Raw genomic sequence first — 6599 nt, 5'->3', positions numbered from 1 at the left:
TGTGTTTACAAAAACATTTCTTCCCAGGGCCATCCTTATGAATTCTGGTACCCTACTCATTCCAAGCACCTGCACTCCTAGCCCTCGCCAGGGAGTGGGCAGCAACTCTGCAGAAGGGGAAGCTGTGCTTAGGGCTGTGGGGTCAGGAACAGATCATAGAGGCTGGTGGGGGAGCAGGTTACAGGGGAAGTGGTACAGCTCACCAGAGCTGCATGCTGGCGAATTGGTCTCTGGGGCTGGGCAGCAGTGGGGGGACCAAGGAATTCAAGCGGCCGGGGCCAGGCAGTGGGATGGGGGTCAGGTGACTCAGGCACTGGGGCTGGGCTGCAGAGTAAGGGTTCAGGTGATTCAGCCCACCAAGGCTGGATGGTATAGAGGGACGGACTGGAAAGCTGAGGGAGCCGGATGGCGGAGCTGGATGGCGGAGTGTGGGGCTGGAAAAATCATCTGCTGGGGCTGGGCAGTGAAGCGGAGAGGTGAAAGGCTGGGGGACTGGGCCACTGGGGCTGGGAGGCAGAGTGAGGTCCAGGGGATTGGGCTGCCTGTGTCAAGAGGCAGAGCGGAGGCCAAGGGGCTGGGGGATTGGGCCACCGGGGCCAAGAGGTGGCACAGGGGCTGGAGGGCAGGGGATAGGGGCTGCTTGAGCTGGCACTTTCCTCAACTAGCACTCGGCTGATGTAGCACTGGCCAGGGCACTAGTTAATTTCAGGCACAATGGTGCCCCAAGTTTAGAGGTGCCCTGCGTACTCCGCACATGACTAAGGACAGCCCTGTTTCTTCCTCAGGTAGCTCGCATTTCTGATCATAACACAGCATATTCTGATGCAGGTGTATAACGCTCTAACATCCTCTTGTTTACTTGGCTGGTATGTGGCTATATGACAGCCTGATAATCCAGGGCCCACTGGACAGCACACAATGCTGGGAGAGTTTCCATAACTTTTCTGCTCTGTTCCAAAAACCGGCATTAATCTCTCAAAAACGTATCAGCCTATGGCTCCAAGAGAGTTGCGAAACATATAAAAGATTGAAAACATCCCCACCTAGTGGCGAATACCCTGAACACAGCAAGCATGGTTCAAATCTGCCTGGGCTGAGAACCTGTTTTCCTGCCAGACTGTATCTATTCATACTAAAGTAGCCGTTCTGATCAAACTGGAACTAACTTCAATACAGTTTAGAAAGCAGAATAGTGTAGGCTGACTAAAAACAATCGAAGTACAGTAGGCCAATAGAGTTACGACCGCCTCAGGAACAGCGGCTGTTCGTAATTCTGAAACATTCACCACTGTGAACAAAAAGTTTACAACTGAACATTGAGTTAATACAGCTTTGAAACTTAACTATGCAGAAGAAAATGCTGCTTTTAATTGTCTTAATGTAACTGAAACACAGCCTGAAGCAGGACCACCTACCACTACCAGTTTCTCCATTACTTTAAGTGGTAGAAGTCTGTGCTGGGTGATGAACCATATCTAACCCTGGTGATGAATCACATGGAGAAATGTGTTTTTCAGTTTAAAAACCTCGGAATTTACATACAAAACCTGCTTTAAAAAAACTAGAAGGCTGGCAAACCCCAGTGCTGAAAAGTTGCCAGAATTAAGGTCACCTATGCAATCTTAATTCGGCCCATTGCGCTCGTGCATTACGATAGTTTTTAGTTACAGGATCACATATGGCTTTTTCACAGATATCGGAAGGTGTGTAATGAATGAGACAGACAAAACACCAAACTCATAGATAGGAGTGGCTCTTATGTGTGAAGGAGGGAATTTTTTTTGTTCTAATTATTATAGATAAAGATATAGCCTCAAAAGTACGTTAGACAGTTTTCAGATCAATTGCAAGTTTCTGCCCTAAAGAGCTTACAGCCTAATTTTAGACACGATCAGGAAGGGATAAGGAAGGCCAAAGATTACAGTTATGGATCACTGTGTTGATCGTTTAAGGCATTGACAAGTCTTGAGGTTCAGATAGATCTGGAGTGTATATTGCACACAAAAGCAGTGTTAAAGGAATGCTATGGCTGCACAGTAAAAGAGTAGGAAATGGCAGAGTTAAGGTTGGCTGTGCAGCCCTCTACCTGAGTGATTTAAAGAGCCCAGGGTTCCGGCTCCTGCTGTGGTAGCAGCAGCAGTGGCTGGAAGCTCCAGGCCCTTTTAGTTCATCAGAACCCAAGTAGGGACATCACCAAGGAGGGTGCAGGGAACAGGGCAACCCCCACCCCCCAGTTACCCAGGTGTGGGACCCCCATGAGGACAGCCCTGCTTCTGCTCTGCCCTCACCACTCCAGCCCTTCCCTCAAGCCTGCCACTGCTCCGCTCCTTGCCCGGAGGCCCTGCCCCCAAGTGACACGAGTGGGGGAATTACCGGGGGTAGCAGCAGGAGTTGGCCCCTCCTCATCCTCACCACTGTGGCAGGAGCCGGAGCGACCCGACAGCCTGTACTACTGTGCCCGTCACCCATCTCCCAGCCTGCTGCCATCCACTTCATCATGGGGCTGGCAGGGCTGGAGCGTTCTGCTTGCTGCTGCCCTGATGAGGTGGAGGACAGACGGCTGGGAGATGGCAGCAGAATGGAGCAGGCTGTGGACTCCCTCTGGCTACCACCACTGTGATGAGTGTAGGGGGATCCTGACCCCTGCTGCTGTCCCACTCCAGGGTCCTCAGTAATCCTCCAAGCCACCCAGGGCCCCATGGGTCCCATCCACAGGACAGTTGAGGCGGCTGCTGTGGGGACCCCCAAAGCGCAGGACCCGTGGCAGCCACACTGAACTGTCCTAAGGATGGGATGGCTCTGATCTCAGAAGAACTACCACTTTTGCTCTCCTCTATCAGTGGCCCTGTCAAATCCTAATGCCAGTGCCTGACCTAAGTAATGGTCCTATGATCTATCCAGGAATTCTTCTCTCAGTTCCCAGGGAAGGATGTTAGTGCAGAGCTATTTCATTAAAACTTATTGGATAAAATCACCCTCACTGTCCCTTACAAGAGTCAGAAAGTGGAGGAAAGGGGAGTTACATGCCACTCGTCCCTATGGTTCTCCTAGGGCCATTCCACAGTTCATCACTGGCCCATCTCCACCGATCCCCATATACACTGACCAGAGCCTCCACGGAGCAAGGTTCCATACAGAACGGGTGCCATGAACCCAGACCCCACACATGCCCTTCTAAATGTTTCCCTTTCCTCTTGCACGAGGGAACCACAGGTCTGGCTGAGTGTGTCTGAGCAGGAGGAGCAAGGTGTTCCTCCACAGAGAACTGGAAATATAAATAAGTTATACCAAAGGTTCAGCAAAAGGAAGAGGGGAGGGGAAATGCCAAAACAGAGGTGAGTCACAGAAAGAGCTACGTAAGTGATGCACAGCCTAGAAAGAACGTGCACCAAGAAAAATAGTAGTAGGTGTCTAGTAACAACAGGGAAAGAGGGGCGTTTTCTCCAAATATCATTAAGGACAGGTTTAAGAAGGTCAGGCTCTTCAAGGTCACAACTGAAACAGAAAATCAAATGAGAGGCATGAACATTGAAAGTAATGGATACAGGGTATCAACCCCCGAACATAGTGTGCAGACTCCTCATTACTTAAATGGACTGGCTAGGCCAAGGGAAATGCCAGATTGCTGTGGAACCAGAAGAGATAAAGGAGGCACTAAACAGAAGAAAACAAACCGACCAACCCTACCTGTAAGCTTGTAGGTCCACACCAGGACACATGGTGATGCTCAGGCAGAGAGAGACTTGACCGCAGAATTACACCTAGAAAGGGGCCAATATAATAGGAAGAGGTTCTATAAATTCATTAAGAGCAAGAGAAATACAAAGAAAAGTGTAGGTCCACTAGTTAGCAGACAAGGAGAGCTAATAAGAACTGATATAAAGAAGGCTGGGGATTTTAATATCTATTTTCCTTCAGTCTTCTCTAAATAAGTAAATTGTGAACAGCTACTTGGGACAATTAACTTTAGCAAGGGGGAAGGAAAGCAGGCCAAAATAGAGAAAGAACAAGTTCAAGAAAATTTGGATAAGTGAGAAGTTGGCACAGCCTGATGAAATTGACTCTTGGGTGCATCTGGAATGATATTGGAATCTTTGTCGATTATCTCTGACAATCAGCGAAGGATGGATGTGGTTCCAGAGGACTGAAGGCCAAGGATGGCAACTGGAGTCTTATTTTTAAAATATAAATTATTTGGATTTTTTGCTAATTTGTTTTACCCTTTTTCCCACCCTCACAGAGGTTCAGGTCCTGTCTCTGGGGAGGAGCAGGCATGAGGGTCTGGGCCCTGCCTCAGGGAAAAGCAGTTGGCAGAGCAAGCCTTATTTCAGCAGCTGCTCCTGATCCACAGGGCACACACTAATTAGGCCTGGACTCCCATCTGAGGAGTGGCTGGATAACACCTGAGTGGTACTGCAAACCTATATCCAATCAGAGTTCTCTCTAATATTTTATGTCCATGGGCAGAATGAATTTTATTATGTGCACCAGCACGGAGATGATGCATGACACATATCGTCCATATTGCTGCACATGGCAAAACTCATTCTGTGTGCAGATGGTGCGTGGCAAGCATGGGCTGAGGGGTTAATAGTATGGAAGGGTTAGAGCATAGGTTTAGGGTGGAGGGGTGAGGACTTTGGTCAGAGGCGTAAGCTCTGAGGTGGAGCTGGGGATGGGAAGCTTGGAGGAGGGGGGAAGGAACTCCAGTGGGACCTGGCGAGGGAGGGTTGCCACTCCATGGCTCTGGCATGTCTGGGCTAGGCTGGATGAGGGCCAGGAAAAAGGTGCTGCTCTCCCAGCCAGAGCAGGACTATGCTGAGTCAGGGCTGGAGGCTGGCACTTTTCTACCAAGTGTGGGTCTGCCCTCTGCTGGGGTCGGCAGGCAGAGGCACTTCTCCTGTAGGAACTTCTCAAAACGTTTTCACAGGTCTCCACTCCTCTGACTTTTCCCATCCAGAAGTCTTCACCTAAACTTTCTCTCTAACCTTCACAAGCTGAACATAGTGCCGTACTCTGCAATATGGATTATAACTCTGGGGAGCAACATACAAACATTTCTCATTTGCAATTGAATTACGCTTGTTTGACAAGTGGTTTGGCTTCCCCTTTTGTTATGGATACAGAAATGCTTTTGTTTAAATGGTAAACATATGATAAAATGTACGTAATACCTAGCACTCCTTGGTGACGGCACAGGCATAGCTGAGTCTGAACATTAGCATGGGTTAAGGGTGGAGATGTCAGTCAGAATGCCTTATGAAAACATTGACAGGACACCTCTGCTCTTCTCTTCAAGGGCAAACACTGCTGAGTCACAGCAATAGAGATAAGGTCTTTGAAAGAGGCAGATTGAGCTGCTGTCAGTGTGAGTTACACCAGTAGGGATCCATCAGGCAGACAGCTCTGAGGACTACAGACAGTAAAAGGTTTGTTTGAAGGGTGACACCAGAGAATTTAAGTATGAAGAAGTTTCAGGAGTTGTTGCAGGAGATGGGGATTTTCTCAAACAATAATTGAAAAGGTTAAAAAAGTTCCTGATTTGTGTTGAGATTGCTGTGGGTGCAAGGAAGGAGCTCAGTTTGGTGCACATTTTCTTAGCACATAAATATTGCATTGGTCTGGAAGAGTCAGCCTGGGCACAGTGGCGCCTAGCCTATCAGAAGCTAGAAGAAATGAAACAAAAAGAAGACAGGTCAAGGACAAAGTAGAAATATTGCTTTATTGTTAAATCTTGCAGGAGACTGAAGGTGATGACAATGAAGGACTAGTAGCATGCGTGGAACAAGATGTGGAGCTCATAGGCACTACGCAGGAGTCTCCTCGTGAGCTTCATTCCTGGGCTGTCGTCCATTTTGTTTCAGACAGAGTTCCCAAATGAAACCCAAAACTGTTTATTCTGCAAGTATATGCCGTGGTTGTAGGATGAACACAAATTCAGTTTCACTTTTAACTTAAGACCATTTCAACTAAAGTCTCTGGAGGTGGAACAACAGTAAACTAACCAAAGTAGTATCGAAGAATATATTCCAGTGCAGATAACACAAGGAGCCAGTTCTGGAAAGCTGGCATTCAGAAGATGTACACCCTCCTGTGCCTGCAATAAAGATATCTTGAAGTGCAATCAGAGCTTGCAGAGGGACTTCACAAGAGGGGCATTTTCCAGACAGCTAATTAGAGTTCTCTGCAGCTGCACTGGCTTCGTCCCAAACCAATCACCACTATCAGACTTATAGCTATATGCAATACTTCCCTCCCACTCCTCACTCATCCACTTCTGTGGCATAGGCAGTGAAGCCGACAGGCACCATGATCCATGGGGCAAGGTGTGTTGTCTCTTTCCGCCTGGGCTCTATACTATTTTGAGGGACCATTGGAAGTTTGAGCAAACGTGCACCTTCTCTGAGCACTAAAATAATTTCTCACTTCAAATAACAACCACCACAAGTGCTTGGGAGTGTCTGAAGTAGGCCAGGGACAATGTTCTCTCTATTTTTTCCATCAATATGCAGCATAAAGTTTGCTATGTGCACTGAGGCATGAGTGGATGTGCACCATCAGTAGAAACACCTACTGCTGTCTGCTGGTGCTCTGACAGT

The sequence above is a fragment of the Carettochelys insculpta genome, chromosome 1, assembly GCF_033958435.1.
Source record: "Carettochelys insculpta isolate YL-2023 chromosome 1, ASM3395843v1, whole genome shotgun sequence".
NCBI lineage: Eukaryota > Metazoa > Chordata > Testudines > Carettochelyidae > Carettochelys > Carettochelys insculpta.
Note: the sequence above shows the minus strand (reverse complement) of the source record.